Genomic DNA, 19,684 nt, shown 5'->3' on the forward strand with positions numbered 1-19,684 from the left:
AAAAATTTAAATCCTTTAAATTCAACACTTTATTTGATTCCTAGTTATGCTAAACATGCGAAAATAAACCTTTAAATTCACATTTACGTATTATAATTTAATTTATAAAATTTATGTTTAAAATTTTATTATTATTACGTATTATAATAAAAAAGATCTTTTTTTTTTTTTTGAAATCATAATAAAAAAGATCTTATACAGCTATCGTTATTCCTCTCTGGCCTTTGGTTTTTTTCATTGATAAAGGCAACCAGTGGTTTTAATACACCTAATAAGGCAAGAGCCGTAGAATGCATTGACGACAACAAGATTAAAATATGAATAATATTAAATATTGTTATGAATTATGTAAATATCACATATTTGATTTGAAAAAAAGTAAAATTTATTATTAAATAATTATTTTTTTATATAAATCTTATATTTATCTTTTTTTTTTTTACACTCTTTAACTAAAAATATCATGTCTTTTAACAAATATTATTTTTATAATTTATTTTAAAAATAGAGTGATATGTCAGTTGTAAAAAGAGTGATATGTCTATCATTTTTTATTTAAGAATAGAGAAATGATATTAAAATAATGGCAGAAGCTAAGCGAAGGTTTGGATACAAAATGTCTTTTTAACTCATTTTATTTTATTGTATTTTATTATTGTAAGTTTATCAAATTTTTATATAAAATATAATAATTAATTTAATTTTTTTAAATTTTAAAATAATAATAATATTATAAAAATATTTTATTTAATTTTTAATTTTAATTTTAATTTATTTCATCTCAACATTAGGAATATTCTCGTTGTTAGCCTTGTTTCTTGAGGTAAATTGCGAAGAAACTTCGGTTCAAAATCTAAAGAGGCGTGAGGAGTGAGGGCTACGTAATGAGCTGTGTTTCACGAGATCAATACCAAGTAGGACTCTCTAATAATATGCGTGCGAATAACGCACAATGACGTGTCGAAACATAGGTAGTCTGATATTAGCCGTCGATTCTAAAGTCTTTGTCAAATCTCAACCGTCCGTTTCATTATATATTGTCATCAACAACGGGATTAATTGAAAGATCCTCCGAGCTTATCCCAAGCAAGAAAAGCGCCTGACTTTCTTTCTACGCCTCTTGGTCACCTGCGCGCCTCCGTTTTCTCATAATTCCCTTGCAGATCTCTTCATCGAGGCTTCTCTGCCTAGCATCGTGTTCTCGAATTCGGCTAGGTCGCCTAGGGAGCCACACGCTGATGGCCGCTTCAAGACTGTGAACCGATTGACTCTATTAAAATTCTGGTATCACTTTTTTTCTTGTGATGATTCTCCTTCTTTATGTTTTGAATTCTTGGTATCGCTTTGTAATCTTAAAGATACCTTCTAGGCCTTTTTTGTTTTGTTTCTAGATCTGTAAAATGATCGGTTCGATTTACGGGATCCGCTTCCGTTTCGATTCTAGGGTTTGTTCATCGATTGATTTTCTTTGATTGAAATTCCTCGCCTATGGAACGCTTCGTTGCGGTGATTTTATTTTATTCGATTTCTTAGAGGCAGGCGTGGCGTTCGTCCTGAGCCAAATTTTCAGGTTCGATGTCTGAGAGTTATTGATTTCACGGGAAGGCTTGCTGGTCCCCGCGAAGGCGCTGGATCTGTGGGGGTGGGATTGCGGAGATGATGTTATGAAGATCAATTGTGGCAGATCGTTCCATGTAACTTGTTGATGTAGATGGATGTATAGGATAATATCAGGACGAAAGGGCCAGCTAAATTCTCTGGCCCTTTCGTCCTGATTCATCTTTGTCATCCGACCTTTGCCATGACAGGTGCGCTTGCATGGCAGGTCACAAAGAAACATAATAAAAAGGTTATACGTTTTTTGGTTTGAGGGGGAGATCGCACGGGGATTTTGCCCGGGGTCTCCCCACCGGTGTGTGCCGTTTACCTGTGCTGCTTTTTCCGCGATCGTTTATATTTTCGCTCTCGACGCCCATGGTTGCTTACCAGATGAAAGGGGTAGCTTTGATACATCAGCCAACATTACGGCTCATGCACTCACAGTTCACATGGAGTTTGAGGTATGCTCTTTATTTCAGATTTTCCTTTATCAATTTAATTTATTCAACTATAGATTTAAAAAAAAAAAAAAAGAATTATTCAACTATAGATTTTAGAAGTGCCGGCAAACTATGTCTCGCAACAGATTACGAAAAGGGGAAAAGATTATCATAATTAATGTTGGAAATCTTGTCCTTGGAGGGAGCTGCAAACGTCTCAAATCTAAATAATTAAACACAGATTTATTCGTCTTTTTTTTTTTTTTTTTGGGGTCATATATTCGTCTTTTAACAGATTTAATCAATTAAACAAACACAATATTTGGATACCATTTTCAGGTATTTCATTCCTAAAGTTTAATCAAACACACAATAATTTCTTTAAATTTTTTTTTATGTAATCATTATCTAAATAATTATAATTTTTCAATCTTTCAATCAAAATAAAAAAATAATACAATTTTTTTTTTAATTTGAAATAAAAATAATATTAAAAAATTATATTCAGACTTTTTTAATTAAAATAATATATTTTCAATTTTTTCTCTTATTTTTCTAAAATTTATTAAAATATTTTAATTTTAATCTTGTCATTGTTATTCGCAAATATTCTAAGATGAAGGCGTCATTTGCTTTCAACTATTTTTGTCTTATCTAATCATATAATAATTTCTTTAAATTTCTTTATAAAATAAAATGAACAATTTAAAATTTTTAATTCTTAAAATAAAATTAATATTAAAAAATATATATTTTAATAATATTTTATTTAATTTTTAATTTAAATATGAATTTATCTTTATCTCTTACGTAAAAATAAGCACACTAGCGCACTAGCTAGGCGAGACTCATCTCACTTTGTCAGCCAAACGACCCTAGCCTCTTCCTGTAGAGTATCTACATTAGTTTATGCATATATATATATATATATATATATATATGTAAAATTACATCTTTTAAAGATTCAATTTGCTATACAAGTAAAATTTTTACATTAGCTTATGCAATTTTGAGAAAATAATAATAAAATATTATCATTTTATTATTATTATTATTATTTTTTTAATAAGATTTGATCTTCAAATATGTAAAATATTTGAGAAAAATATTTTTTAAAAAGTGAATGAGTAAAGTATGTAATAAAATATATAAAGGTAAAATATGTAGAAAGAGAATGGGAGGAGAGAAAAAGAATGAATAAAATATGTTTTGAAAAGTGAATAGTAAATTTTTAAACATGTAAATGTAATGTTTATAACTATACAAATATTTGAAGATACATATAATCTAATGTAGATAAATTTAGGTTCATGTAAATATGACTGCATATATGACTATGCATATATATATATATATATATGCATAGATCAATGTATGCTCCAGGTTGGCTTTCTATTTGTCTCTCTGTAACAAATGTTTTTTTCTATTGGCCTTTCCGTGGCCATAATTACACCGCACTACTAATTATATCTCAATGACATCATAATTTCTCCGTGGCATCTCAAATCTGGTTTCGTAAGGGCTCAACGCCAGCTATTCACTCGGAAAATCAGTTATAATGTTGCAATGTTTCCCTCATAATTGCCAACTCGTATTTGTAGCTTGTGCGTCTTTTTATTTAGTTACTCCGATATGGAGCCTGTGATGTACCTAATCTTGTAGTTGTGGACCACTTTCTTATGTTGTGATATATCTTGGGAGTCGAATATGGTTTTAATATGTACTGCGTATTTCTACTACGCTTTGAGATCATCAACTGTATTCCTGTATCAAGTCCTTTAGTGCATCATTCGAAGTGCTTGTGTTAAGGTTGTGTTCGCCCTGCATATCGACTCTAGCTGATGATGTGGAAAGGTGTTGTGCTGCATGAGATCTTTCACTGCCAAACGGACTTGAAGTTCGATTCTTATGGAAGTTTTGCTGCTTTGGTGTTGCAGCAGAAACCCTAGCAAGCATGAAGTTATGCAGGCATCTGAGGTGATGATAACGGGTAAAAGAGTAATCGGGATACTCATTGGTAATACTTGCCAATGTCTAGCCATACTCTCTTATAATAGAAAAAACAATAGCTGATTTCACCTCATGAAAATTCTAGTCAATGTTATCAGGCTGCCAGTCATTTGATTCATTGGTAAAAGACCTTAAATTCCCTTGGGACTGTTTTCTTTTCGAGTCTCGTACCTCTCATCTTTTGTTAATAAAATGATGTGGTGCCACTAGTCAAAGTTCAATAGGGACCAAGGAGCTTGCAACGTTGGTACGGTGGTTGGTGAAGATCTTCGGAGTTGAGAGTTAAATGTACTGCGTATTTTTACCACGCTTTGGGCATCATTCAAATTGCTTGTGTTGAGGTTGTGTTCGTCCTGCTTTTAGGTTCTAGCTGATGATGTGGAAAGGTGTTGTGTGGAAACACTTGCCAGTATGATTCATAAACTAAAATCTGAACCTTTTCATTTCGTAATTCATTATTAATCTTCTGAACCTCAATTCTTTTTCGCATTTATTTAGTAGAAGCATGTTTTTATTTTATTTCATGTAACTTTTTGCATTATCTTTTATGCCTTCAGAAGAATGTGTACATTTCTTAGTAATTTAGGGCATGATTGGTAAATAAGATGAGAATTTTGAGTTGAGATGAAAGTTTAAAATATTATTTTTTGATATTATTATTTTGTAATTTGAAAAAGTTGAATTGGAATTTAAAAAAGTTATTGTTTATTATATTTTGTGGGGGAATTTAGACAAGTTATAATAATTAGATGATAATTTTGAGCTGAAATGAAAATTTTGAATTGATATGAATATTCTAAACCTGGCCTTAGTATTTCAAAGTTAAGATGTTATCTCAGACTGCCAATCGTTTGTTTGATTGGTAGAAGGCTTCAAATACCCTTGGGGATGTTTTCTTTCATACCTCTTAAATCAACGGGCGAAGGAGCTTGCAACGTTGGTGTGTTAGTTGGTGAAGATCTTCGAAGTTGTGATCTGTCTGAAGCTGCTTGAATAAGTGCTTAACAAGACGTTATCGTTGGTAAGAACTTCATTTCTTTCTGTTTATAATTTTTCTGATAAGCGTAGGAAATTTATTATTAAATAATTATGTCGGGGACAATTTAGGCTTTGTGTACAATACAAAACTATCTTATTTCATTTTAATTATTATAATTTTTTCAAATTTCAACATAAAATATAATAAATAATTTAATTTTTTTAAATTTTAATAAAATTAATATTATAAAATTATTTTTTTACAATATTTTATTTAATTTTTAATTTTTATGGAATGGCACATGTAGAAAAGTTATTATTTTTTTGGCATGAAATGATGTGGCATTTCATTTAGGCTAGTTTTGGGTATTAAGTTTTCTTAGAATACTATATTACTATTTATTATTTTAGTATTTATATATTTATTTATTATTATACTATTCATTATTTTTCACTACTATTCAATATAACAAAATGCTTGTTATTCTTGATATATAAAACCCTCTCTATCAGGGAAAGAATCTCCATTCTCATTAACCTTGGCCTCAAGATAAACAGCATATTGTGAAGTTACCACCTTTAAAGTAAAAACACATTTTATAGTTCTCAGTTTCATTTTAGCAACTTGGATCTCCAAGACACCATAAAGGAAACAAAATATATTTCTTTCAAGGAAATTAAAGACTATGAGTGCTTTGTCCATATAATCTTATCCATGTGATAAATGTATGAAGTTCTACCAATAAACAAACCAAAAAATATATTAAAAGATGAAAAAAAAGTGATTAACCCTGATGATAACAAATTTAAATGTTCTGAATGCATGGGTGCCACCATTAAAATGATTTTATGCTGCGAATACAATAGGACTCCACATTCAAAACAACACATTCCAAAGCAAAAAAACCATGTCAACGGTACTTTGACGGAACATGGAATGGACTGATTTTCCACCACCTCGGTAAACATAAGACCCCATTAAAAGAGGACTATGTTAGATCTGCATGTTCAACAACAATAGGAAGTATTATATGTTTCATTCTCTCATGTAAATCAATCCATAGCTTTTAACATAATAGAAGCAGATGTTTGATATCAAATCAATGACGATTTAAGGAATGACATCCAAAATAAAAACCAGCCGGGATTCACACTTGCAACATAACGTCTCGTTTGATTACATAGTTTAGATGAGATGTTTTATTGAAAGTTGAATAAAATATTGTTATAATATACTTTTCTAATATTAGTTTTGTTTTGAGATTTGAAAAAGTTAAATTGTATATTATATTTTGTGTGAGAATTTGAAAAAAGTTGTAATGATTAGATGAGATGAGATGAGATGTGATAGTTTAGGTTTGGGTAAACAAACGAGACAAATTGTTCCAACTGCTCTAACAAGGATATTATTAATTTCACTTAAAAATCTATGAATGCATTTAGTCTCAAGACATGGAGTGTTTTGACGTCATAATATTTCTAAGAAGCTTGGTATATGAATATAATGATTTCTCAAGTTAAGGAATGATTAATATTGAATAAAGCTTAAAAATAGAAACTCATAAGAAATTCATCTCTAGGCCACTGAGATTCTAAATGTTGAATGAAAGTTTTTAAAAATATGATAACATTCTGCAGAAGAATGGTTGCTTTAAAACAAAAATCGTCACTAACCCTTTGGAGTCATTATGAATCCCATAAGCAATTCTCTATTCATTGTTTTCAAAAGCAACAAAAATTTCACTAAGAAGCTAAAAATGTGTACTCCAAGTTCATAGGTTTTATACAAGAAAAATATCTATCAGAGAGGAAAAGATAATAGAAATGATGTAAAGTTTAGCCCATTAAAGTCCGTAGAATTAGTAAGAAAATTCTGTAATGAAAAAGAAAATCTTGAGTTCCTTTATAGTTGGCTCCAGTTCCTTAGAAATTCAAGCATTTTTTCCCTCCAAGTACACCATAGCAAGTAGGAACTATATTCCACACTACAACAATTTGTGAGCTCCACCTATACTGTCCAAGAGCTCCGCCTACACAGCTATCTCACAATAGAGTAAAAGACGACCCGCAAACTTCTAAATCAGAATGGCACCCACAAATCAACATAACCCATATCAGAATGGCACCCACAGATCAGAGAAGGGCACCTAATGAACAAAACGAAAATAACAACGAACCCAAACATTGGCACCCACACAAATTGAGCAAAATAAATGAGAAAAATCAAGGCTAAGGTTTCGAATATTACCATGTTGTTGGTATATGATTCGGAGAGAAACTTTGAGCAGTTGCTGGAAAGGAGATTTTACAGGAAAGAAAAGGAAAGAGCCTTGCGGGACATAGGGAGAAAGAGATGTGCAGGAAAAAGAAGAAGAAAAGGAAGAAGAAAAGGAGATGGTTGTGCGAAGAAGACTTGCAGGAGAGGAGAAGGGTCATGCGAAGAAGCAGATGGTCGCGGGAAGGAAAATAAAATGACCGTGTGATAGAAAATAATAAAATATTAATATGAAGGTGCTACAGAAATATGAAATGTAGGATGAATTTACTGTAGCTAATATGTTAGATAACAAGTATTTAGCTAATTCAATGTATGCTCAATTTAGTAGATATTCTCTAAAAGGAAATTAGGTTTTGATGGGTGCTTTGTTGTTGACCAAGTGACCAAGTAGGGAGAAGTGGGGCTTTGGCACTTATGTGGAAATTTGAGATTAATTTCATTGTTTATAACTTCTCATTGAGGCATATCAGTGGTTGGGTGACAGTAGAAGGTGAACTTGAGGTGAGTGAAAAGACGCTATCTAGGAAATTATGGTCTAGGCTTCACCTAGGGAATTATGCACTATAGGGGATTTTAACAAAATGTTGGTGCAATTTAAGCAGTTGGGGGGCAGAAATAGACCTGAAAACCAAAAGAGGGCTTTTAGGTCTTCTATTGAAGACAATAAATTGTTTAATTTAGGATACATAGGGATATTTTCACGTGGAGTAATAGACAAGCAAATGATAGCTTTATGAAGGAGAGATTAAACAGAGTAGTGGCAAATTTACCATGGAGTGATGTATAAATATGTCAAGGTAGAATGCTTGGCAGCCAAGCAGCTGGAAGCTCATATTACAAGCCCTTATTATTGTTAATTAGCCATGAGAAAGGAAGACAATACATAAAAAAAAGGAAATATCTAAATTTGAAGCATGTTGGAAAAACGATGATTTGATTGTAGGAAAATAACTGAGGTGGTTTGGAATACTTAGTTACCACTTATGCATCCACCGGAAAGAGTACAATCTGCTCTTTTCAAGAGCAGTAATTCTTCATCAAAATGGAGTAAAAATAGATGTAGAGGAGGTGAGAAGTTGATTAAGTAGAAGACAGAAGCTATAAAAAGATGACAAGAAGTCTAAGGGGTCACAAAATGTAGCTCTAATTAAAAGATTATAGCAAGAAGTAGGTTATCTATTAGAACAAGAAGATATAAAGTGGAGACAAAGAGTCGAGAAACTGGTATCAATTAAGAGAGAGAAACACAAGATACTTTCATATGTGTGCTACTCAGAGGAAGAAGAGAAATTAGATTTAACATGTGAGCGACTTTCTGTCAGTTTTAAGAATAGATCAATTAGAAATTCAAAGGGCTTTTCAAGACCATTATAGGGAAGTTTATAGTTCAAGCAATCCTTCACAAGATGCAATAGAAGATTGTTTATTTCATTTTGAGAGTCAAGTTACTATGGAGATGAACGAGAATTTAGAGAAGACATTTACTAGGATGGAAGTGGAGGATGTATTATTTCAGATGGGGCCTATAAAATCCTTAGGCCCAATGGTTTTGGGTCCTGCTTTGATCAAGAATACTGGAATATAATTGAGGATGAAATTACTACAATAGTTTTACGATTTCTTAATGATGGGCAGTTCGAGGAGAGGATTAATTCGACATATGTTGCATTAATTTCCAAGATAGATAGTCCCATGTCTGTTAGTGATTTTAGACCAATAAGGTTATGTAATGTATTGTATAAAATTATTGCTATAACTCTTACTAATAGGCTGAAGAAAGTGTTACCAGATATTATTTCTTATAACTAGATAGTGCATTTATACCATGTAGGCTTATTACAGATAATACCATGATAGCATATAAAGCCCTACGTACCATGAAAACTAGGCAGAAAGGAGAAGGATTTACATGAGGGTAGTTATAGGAAAATTTGGTTTTGGTGATAAATGGATAAATTTGATTTGTCTCAACAATGCAGTACTCAGTGCTTGTTAATGGACGGCCTGGGAATTTGATAACACCTACCAGGGGTCTTAGGCAAGGAGTCTCCTTACCTTTTCCTATTATTTGCCAAAGGGTTAAGTTCAATGGTTCACAACGTTGAAAGAACATGGGCTATAAAAGGGGTTTCTGTATTGTATACTGTTTTGTAAATCAAATATTGAAACAAATTATGGATAGGTATGAACATGCATCTATGCAGAAACATAATATGTTAAAAACCTCCATTTGTTTTAGCATTAATACAAGGTGAGATGTTAGAGATGAATTAGTACAAGATATAGGAGCAAGTGTCTATGGGGATGTTGAGAAATATCTGGGATAAGGAGAGAGTATGGGATACAATAAACAACTGGAAGAATCACTTTTTATCTCAGGCTAGCAAAGAAATTCTTAGAAAAACAGTCACAAGCAATACCTACCTACGCAATGAGAGTTTTTAACTTGCCTAATTAGTTGTGTAAGGAGATTTCAACCATGATGTCCCGGTTCTAGGGGGGACATGAATCGAGTTAAGAACGGTCGGATTTTAGAAATGTGGAGAACTTTAACCAAGCTATGTTGGCAAAGCAGTTCTAGAGGTTGCTAACAAATCCCAATTCTTTACTAGCCAAGATTATGAAAGAAAAATACTTTAAACAAGGGTGTATTTTGGCTGCTAAGATTGGTAGTGGTCCGTCACAGATATTGAGAAGTATTTGGGGCTCTGGGAACCTGATAAAAAATGGTATGAGATGGAGAGAATGGGCAAAAGACTAAAATATGGGATGACAAGTGGTTACTAACTCATACAACTACTACTCGTATGGTTTAATCACAAGTGAAGATTCTTCTAAGTGAAACTACTATTAAAGTGTTAACTAATGACAATGGTTGGTAGAACATAAACCTTATTAATGAAGTGATGAGTGAAGAGAGGATCAGCAGATAAAATAATATGGGGCATTAATAAATTTGGAATGTTCTCTGTGAAGACAACAATATATCACTTGGCAGTTTAGTTAAAAGAGTTGGCAGAGGGGAACATTTTAGTTGGATGGGAGAAAATCTAGGAGTTGAAAGTCCCAAAGTCTGTTTGGCTTTGTTTGGAAAGTTGTAAATTGAAGTACTCCCTACAAAGAGAAATCTTTTTGGAGGAAAATCATTGGAAATGACGTCTGTCCTATATGTGAACAAGATGAGGAAACAAGCTGTCAATGTGGAGTTGTGTTGTTGCTCAAGATGTCTCGGCAATTTTTTTTAGCAATTTATAGATAAGAAGAAATAGATTTGTTATTTATAGAAAACTTGACAGTCTTAGATAAGTTTTAGATGGTGCAAAAGAAGAGGTGGAGAGCTTTCAACTGGCACAAATGAAGATTAGAGATCTAACACACCAGCTGAAATTTCAGTGAACCTATAAACTTTTATAAAGTTAACTGGGATGGTGCATTAGATGTTGATTATTTTAGGATGGAAGCTGGTGATGTGATCAGGAATTAGGAAGGTGAATTAAATGCTTCTCTGTGCACGCCAAAAAGTTTTTTGAATAAGTCTTTAATTTAGAGAGAACTGTTTAAGCTACGTTTGGATGTTGAGTTGAATTGAAAGTTGAAATTTAAATAAAATATTGTTAGTATGTTATTTTTTAATATTATTATTTTGAGATTAGAAAAAGTTGAATTATTTATTATATTTTATGTTGAAATTTAGAAAAATTATAATAATTAGATGAAATGAGTTGAGAGGAATTGAGATACTAAACTGACCCTAAGTTTCTAATAAATAAGATTGTTTTGATTAAAAAAAATAACTGTCAAATGAAAAATTGTGTCCATTTTCTATTTGAGAATAATGGATCAAGATCCTAATATTGATAATTCTGGAATCCTGATCCTTTGGTTACATTAGGAATTACTCTAGTTGCTAGTTTTGTTTCATGAGGTAGAAATTTTATTTTTCAAATTAAAATAATTATTTTTGAATAAATGGGAAAAACACATATTGATATTACAAAATGTTAATAATTAATAACCAATAATTCATAACTTATATGTTATAAATAAAAGTAGTGATATTGGAAAATTTAATTAGAATAACCGAAATTTTATTTTTAAAATTTATCTTTTAAATTTAATTAGAATAACCGAAATTATGAAACAAGGTTATAGGAGGCGTGAGGACTGAGGAGTGAGGACTACGTAATGAGCCGTGTTTCACGAGATCAATACCAAGAGGCAAGAAGGACTCCTAATATGCGTGCGGATAACGCACACTGACGTGTCAAACAGAGGTCGTCTGATATTATCCGTCGATTTCTAAAGTCTTTGTCCAATCTCAACCGTCCGTTTCATTATATATTGTCATCAACAACGGGAGGAATTGAAAGGTCCTCCGAGTTTATCCCAGGCAAGAAAAGCGCCTGGCTTTCTTTCTACGTACGCCTCTAGGTCACCTGCGTACCTCCGTTTTCTCATAATTCCTTTGCAGATCTCTTCCTCGAGGTTTCTCTGCCTTGCATGATGTTCTCGAATTCGGCTAGGTCGCGTAGGGTGGCACACGCTGATGGCCGCTTCAAGACTTTGAACCGATTGACTCTATTAAAATTCTGGTTTGAACTTCGATAGGTCGAGGATCTTCGTTCTGAGATATCTACTTCAAGGTTTGTTTGTGGATATCACTTTTCTTTGTGATGATTCTTCTTCTTTATGTTTTGAATTCTTGGTATCGCTTCGTAATTTATAAGGATACCTTCTTGGCCTTTTTTTTTGTTTTCTAGATCTGTGAAATGATCGCTTCGATTTACGGGATCCGCTTCCGTTTCGATTCTAGGGTTTGTTCATCGATTGATTTTCTTTGACTGAAATTCCTCCTACGGAATGTTTCCTTGCGGTGATTCTATTTTATTCGTTTTCTTGGAGGCAGGCGTGGTGATCGTCCGGAGACAATTTTTCAGGTCCGGTGTCTGAGAGACTGAGAGTTAATGATTTCACGGGAAGGCTTGCTGGTCCCCGCGATGGCGCTGGATCTGTGGGGGGTGGGATTGCGGAGATGATGTTATAAAGATCAATTGTGGCAGGTCGTTCCATGTAACTTGTTGATGTAAATGGATGTATAGGATAATATCAGGACGAAAGGGCCAGAGTTTGAATTTGGCTAATGAGTCCTGATTCATCTTTGTCATCCGACCTTTGCCATGACAGGTGCGCTTGCATGGCAGGTCACAAAGAACCATAATAAAAAAGTTATACGTTTTTTGGTTTGAGGGGGAGATCGCACGGGGATTTTGCCCGGGGTCTCCCCACCGGTGTGTGCCGTTTCCCTGTGCTGCTCTTTCTGTGATCCTTTATATTTTCGCTCTCGACGCCCATGTTTGCTTACCAGATGAAAGGGGTATCTGAGATACATCAGCAGCATTACGGCTCATGCACTCGCAGTTCACATGGAGTTTGAGGTATACTCTTTATATCAGATTTTCCTTTATCTATTTAATTCATTCAACTATAGATCTTTTAAAAAAAGAATTATTCAACTATAGAGTTTAGAAGTACCGACAAACTATAGGTTCATTGCATCGCATGTTTCGGAGCAGATTTTAAGAACGGAAAAGATGATCTTAATGTTGGAAATCTTATCCTTGCCAGCTGCATGAGACGTTCGTCAAATCTATTGACTAGACGTATACAAGAAAATGCTCGGCCCATACTAGTGTGCCCGTGAAAACTACCCTAAATACACCAAACCCTAAATACACCACCTCCCCAATCCCATCCCTTGTTTGCCGTACAACTAATTCAAATTCCTGTACAGACTGTCTTCACAATGCCTTAGTCTTCCCATGACTTGAATTACCTCCCTTAGTGTTGTAGTTAATTGTCCATGAAAGATCGCTTTAACTCCATTCTTTTCTTGAAACTTGATTTGGCTTCAAGTGCATGGCTTGCCTCAATCACAGCGAAACATCCTGCCATCGTCCTCCTTTCTTTCTTTTTTTATTTTTTTATTTTTTTCTTATTATTATTATTATTTTTTTAATCTCATTTGCAAAATATTGTTGTAAATTTCTCTTATTTTTTAAAATCCAATAAAACGTATTAACTTAAATCATTTAGTTGTTATTTGCAATATTCTAAAATATTTGAAGTGTCCAAACGAGATCTTAAGTTCCATGTATTAGCTATCAGATAGCTTTTCTATTTGCCTTCCCTCTAACAATTGTTTTTCAAAGTAATTATATATATTCTATATATTCAATCCAATGAACAAGCACATAAGCAAGACGAATTGATTTGCCTTTCAGTGATCGCAATCACACTGCACTACTAATTATATCTTAATGACATCATAATTTATCCATGGCATCTCAACTTTGGCTTCGCAAGGCTCAAAGGCAGCAATTCCTGTAAATACTCGAAAAGTCAGTTATAATGTTGCAATGTTTCCCTCATAATTGCCAAAGCGTGCATCTTTTTATTGTTACTCCGATATGGAGCCTGTGATATGCCTAATCTTGTGGTTTTGGACTACTTTCTTATGTTGTGATATATCTTGGAATCGAATATGGTTTACTTGATTTATTTGTTGTATCACCAATTTTCGATCTTTTGGGAGGACTATATATTAATATGTACTGCGTATTTTTACTACGCTTTGAGATCATGAACTGTATTCCTGTATTAAGTCCTTTTGGGCATTCAAAGTGCTTGTGTTGAGGTTGCGTTCGTCCTGCATATCGATTCTAGCTGGTGATGTGGAAAGGTGTTGTGCCACATGAGGTTTTAGGCTGCCAAAGTGACTTGGAAGTTAGATTCTTATTGGAAGTTTTGCTGCTTTGGTGTTTTTCAGTTGCAGCAAGCATGAGGTTATGCGGCGTCCGAGGTGATGATACCTAGTATGATACAAAAACTAGAATCTGAACCTTTTCATTCCGGAGTTCATTCTTTATCTTCTTTGGCTCCTAATGGCGGTTGTGACTACCTCAATTTATTTTTCAGAGTAAAATGATAAATTTATTTTCAGCATTCATTATAATACTCCATATTTTTTTTAACTTCATTGTACTGTTTGAGGTTTGGTTAGTTGTGTTCCATTAACTTTATTTTTTATGCTATCATTAGATTGCCTTGGTTTGTCGGTAAAATTGTGTATTAATTTAGTATTTTAAAGTTACGATGTTTTGATGAATTCGTTAACCAAGCAAGCATGGTACAAGTCTGAAAACTTGCCAGATGTCTAGCGATACCTCTAATCTTTTGTTTACTTAAATAATTTGGGACCGAGGAGCTTGCACAGTTGGTATGGTAGTTGGTGAAGATCTTCGAAGTTGTGATCGGTCTGAAGCTGCTTGAATAAGGGCTTAACAAGACGTCATCGTTGGTAAGAACTGTTTTTTCTGTTGATAACTTTTCTGATAAGCGTAAGAAATTTGTTATTAACTGAATTATATAAACCTGTGAGTCACTGATAACTACTTGCGATGGGCTATACGAGGCCAGTGAATAGAATTCTTTCAAACATTTCAGTGAATATAAAAGCGTAGTGATACCTCTTCTTTCGATGAGTGGTACTTATGCCTACAACTAAGTAGTTATGTTTTCCGCAACTAAGTAAGCCGTTATATTTTCTGCATGAAATGAAGCAGCATTTCATTTAATTGACTCAGAGATAATGAGAGAAGCAGGGTGAGAGTCAGACGGTGAGAGAGCAGAAGAGATTGAAGAGAGGGCAGTGGGGGGATAGCTTAGTTGTTAACTTGCCGTTGGGACTCACGATTGTCCAGCAGCCACGTTAGATTTAGATAGATAAGATGATTTTTTTAATAAAAGTTGAATAAAATATTATTATAATATTAATTTATTAATATTAATTTTGTTTTGGATTTAAAAAAGTTGAATTGTTTTGTGTGAAATTTTGTAAAAGTTATAATGATTATATGAGATGTGATAGTTTGAGTTTGTGTATCCAAACTAACCCTTAGTTTGTCGTGGTGAGTATGGGGTAAAGAGAAGAGGCTCATATCAAAACTTCAAACTCAGAAAACTTTACTTATTTTTCCCTAAATAAAACTTTACCAAAACCAGGTTAGACTGGCCTCAGGTTTCCTTTTTCCTTTCCTTATTCTGTTGTTGAGTGAAGTTTGATTTATTTGGAAGGTTCCTATGTCTTAAGGGGGGATATAAAGAAACAAAAATTTTATATAAAGTCACTTTTACTTATTTGTTATGCCTTTCACTAATGTGTTTAGTTGTATTATATTTTTTTAATACAAAATAACTGTTTTAGCCAATCAAATTAGTGATTTGCATAATAAATACGTAAAAATATCTGTATGAAGTAGAATTCATTGTTTAAACTTCTCTTAATTCTTGAATTATTGTATATTATTGGAGAAGATCTGGAAGCTCGAAATGGTTGAGCACTCGAGCGTTCATCTGGGTTTTGAGAGGATGGTGGTTCAAGTCCACCCAGATCTAAATGCTTACATCATTGCTATTTTTAATTTAATTGTTTAAGCTTTGAGTGGTAGTGGAAAACTTACTAAGTCTGAGTTTGTTCGATTTTGATATGTAATTGTAAAGATGTTGAATTAAAGGAAAATAATAGGCACATTGACAAAGTATACCTATCACATATTAGGTTTCTTGTTTTACGATTTGCATTTGTTTATTTTTTAATATCGTGTATAGTTTTCTTGTATTTAAAAAAATACATAAAAATGCCTTAAAAAAAGAACCCAAAAAAAAAAAAACTATTATACATTGTCGGCACCATTCCTCGATCGAATCGATTTTCTTGGTGTTCCTAGCATTGTCCATTATTAAATGGAATATGCTAAACAGACCAAAAATACCAATAGACTGAATAAAAATAAGGGGCCTTCAAATGACATCGCTTTAGATGACACAACTCTGGTAAATAGAAAAGCGTAGGAGGATGAGGGAGTTGCTTATACCAATTCACAAAGAAAAGGAAGATGCACGGAAAGAAATTGGAAGAGAGGGGCTCGGAAGCAAGGATGGACATGTCAGTATCCTTTATTGCCCTCTATTAAGAATTACGTTGGTTTGTTCTTGGTTGATGAAAACTTAGAAGAGAAAAGAGGAAAAAAAGCAAAAATAATTACTAGGTTAATCGGAAATGCTGTGGAGAAGGAATCGTCGAAGGCTATTAGTCCGCCGTGTTGAGGATTATGTATCTATTGAGTTGGAATTGTCGAAAAGTTTAAGATCTTTACCAATTGGTAAAGGAAAAGTATCTCAAAGTGGTGTATATGATGGAAACACTACTTACAACGTCAAAAATAAAAGTTGTGAAAAGAAAATTAGGTTTTGATGGGTGCTTTGTTGTTGACCCAGTAGGGAGAAGTGAGGTTTTGGCCTTATATGGAAATATGAAATTAATTTCATTGTTCATAACTTCTCGTTGAGGCATATTAGTGGTTGGGTGACTAGAAGGTCAAGAAGATATAAAGTGGAGATAAAGAGCCAAAAGAAATTGGTATCAATTAGGAGATAGAAACACAAGATACATCCGTATGTGTGCTACTCAGAGGAAGAAGAGAAATTAGATTTAACAGGTGTTGGACTTTCTATTAGTTTTAAGAACAAATCAATTGGAAACTCAAAGGGCTTTTCAAGACCATTTTAGGGAAGTTTAAAGTTCAAGCAGTCCTTCACATGATGCAATAGAAGATTGTTGATCTCATTTAGAGAATCAAGTTACCATGGAGATGAATGAGAACTTAGAGAAGACATTTACTAGGATGGAAGTGCATTATTTTAGACGGGGCTTTAAAATCCTTAGGCCCCAATGTTTTTATCAGGAATACTGGAATATAATTGAGGATGACATTACTACAATAGTTCTAAGATTTCTTAATGATGGGCAGCTTGAGGAGAGGATTAATTCGACATATGTTGCATTAATTTCCAAGATAGATAGTCCCATGTCTATTAGTGATTTTAGACCAATAAGTTTATGTTATGTATTGTATAAAACTATTGCTAATAGATTGAAGAAAGTGTTACTAGACACTATCTCTTATAACCAGAGTGCATTTATACCAGGTAGGCTTATTACAGACAATACTATGATAGCATATATTATATAATGCCCTACATACCATGAAAACTATGCAGAAAGAGAGAATGAAGTATGACATTAAAATTGGATATGTAGTTGACTGGACTTATAGGAGGGCAGTTATGGGAAAAATTGGTTTTGGTGATAAATGGACAAATTTAATAATGAAATGTGTCTCACCAGTGCAGTACTCAATGCTAGTTAATGGATGGCCTGAGAATTTGATAACACCTACCAAGGGTCTTAGGCAAGGAGTCTCCTTACATTTTCCTATTATGTGCAAAAGGGTTAAGTTCAATGGATGTTGAAAGAATAGGGGCATTTGTAAGTAAGGGTGGAATTAGTATCAATCATTTGCTATTTGCATATGATTGTATGTTGTTTGGTAAATCAAATATGCAGAAGTGGAGATCTATGAAACAAATTATGGATAGGTATGAACATGTATCTGGGTAGAAACTGAATATGTAAAAAACCTCCATTTATTTTAGCACTAATGCAAGGTGATATGTTAGAGATGAATCATTTGTGGGGATGTTGAGAAACAGTTATCTTAGGTTGGCAAAAACATCCTTATAAAAACAGTTATACAAGCAACACCTACTTATTCAATGAGTGTTTTTAACTTGCCTAATTAGTTGTGTAAGGAGATCTCAATCACGATGGCTCGGTTTTGGTGGAGGCATATGAATCAAGAGTTTAGGAAAGTTGGATTTTAGATATGTGGAGAGCTTTAACCTAATGTTGGCAAAGCAGTTTTAAAGGTTGCTAACAAATCCAAATTCTTTACTGGCCAAGAATATGAAAGAAAAATACTTTAAACAATGGTGTATTTTGACTGCTAAGATTGGTAGTGGTCCTTCACAGATGGAGAAGTATTTGGGGTCTATGAACTGCTAAAAGAGAGTATGAGATGGAGACAATGGTCAAAAGACTAAAATATGGGGTAACAAGTGGTTACCAACTCCTACTACTCATAAAAAGTTAAAACATAACTAGGACATTATTATGTGTAATTTATGTGTAATATGAATCAACGATCTAAAAATAAATAAGAAAGAGAAAATGAGAATTTAAATAAAGATTAGTAAATTAGAGGTGTTTGGTTTTCAAAAAATTTAATCTCATCATTTACTTATATATTTTGTGAAAAATTCAAGAGACAAGAGGAGTCTTCATAAACTAAAAAAAAAAAAAAAATTATGAAAAGTTTTAGGTACAGTCTGGATAGTGAGATAAGATGATATGATTTTAAATAAATATTGAAAGTTGAATAAAATATTATTAGAATATCATTTTTTAATATTATTATTGTTTTAGGATTTAAAAAAATTGAATTGTTTCTTATATTTTGTGTAAAAATTTAAAAAAATTATAATAATGAGATGAGAAGAAACATTTTCATAATTCAAATGGGGCTTTATTTTCATAGATTCCCACCCAAAACACAATTTGTTTTTTATCCAATAAATTGCATCTCCAAAACTATTAAAAAATTACAAAAATATTATCTAAGAAGGATGTCTCACATGTTTAATCATAGAAAAAATATTTTTATCATCATTTTTTCTAATTATTATATAAATGATTTTTCCTGAAACTGTGCAAAAGATATAAATGATTTTTCCTCAGACCATGCTTCTCATTGTTACTGAATATCTTGATTTGGTACTTTTAACCTATCATAGCCCTACCTATAAGACTTGTACTAAGAGGGTTTTTCCATTTCAGGGGCATTCCAAATGCAATTTCTTCATATGGGTAGATGATTATAAAGAAAGACAAAATGAACTTCCAAAAAAATTGGATGTGATTCAGGAAAAAAGAGTATGGAGTCTTCAAAAGGGAGTTTGAGGTTCAGAAAAAGGAGGAATGAAGTCTTGAGAAATGAGTATTAGCTTCAAAAAAGGGAGGATGGGCTAATAAAAATGAAAAATGATGACCACAGGAAGAATTGGATTTCATGGATACAAATATCTTCTCTAAAAGTTGAAGGGGTTCTTAGCCTTCAAAAGAGAGTTTGAAGTTCAGAAAATGGAGTGGAGATTAACTACGATAGTCATTTACAACCTATTTGGCAACACTGAGGGGGATTTCTCAAAAGAGCCTTCTGCCATAATATAGGATTCGTAACCAAGAGTTATGGTGAATAAATGTAAAGGCAATGTATTCGAGAATGCTTGGTTGTAAACATTACTCTCTTGGTTGTAAATATTCTAAACTTGAGAATGAATAATCAGTTTCAATTTTGCATTTTATCTTCATGTGGCAGTTTTGCAAAGTGGCATTTTTATCTTTCCTTAGATGAGTATATCC

The 19,684-nt window shown here is 32.9% G+C and overlaps 1 long non-coding RNA gene across 7 annotated transcripts; it reads left to right on the top strand.

Annotated features, from left to right (window-relative positions):
- The first annotated feature begins 1,048 nt into the window (after positions 1–1,048).
- On the top strand, positions 1,049–19,632 carry LOC122297074. Of its 7 annotated transcripts, none has more exons than XR_006238613.1 (7): positions 1,049–1,284; positions 1,534–4,458; positions 4,916–5,070; positions 11,451–11,948; positions 12,066–12,119; positions 12,212–14,662; positions 19,100–19,632. It is a non-coding gene; the product is annotated as an uncharacterized LOC122297074 (long non-coding RNA). The 7 variants fall into 7 exon arrangements; XR_006238615.1 differs by lacking the exon at positions 19,100–19,632 and having other exon boundaries at positions 12,212–12,740; positions 14,132–14,426; XR_006238620.1 differs by lacking the exon at positions 19,100–19,632 and having other exon boundaries at positions 1,445–4,458; positions 12,212–14,426.
- Positions 19,633–19,684: the final 52 nt, after the last annotated feature.

Source organism: Carya illinoinensis, chromosome 2 (genome assembly GCF_018687715.1).
Source record: "Carya illinoinensis cultivar Pawnee chromosome 2, C.illinoinensisPawnee_v1, whole genome shotgun sequence".
Lineage (NCBI taxonomy): Eukaryota > Viridiplantae > Streptophyta > Magnoliopsida > Fagales > Juglandaceae > Carya > Carya illinoinensis.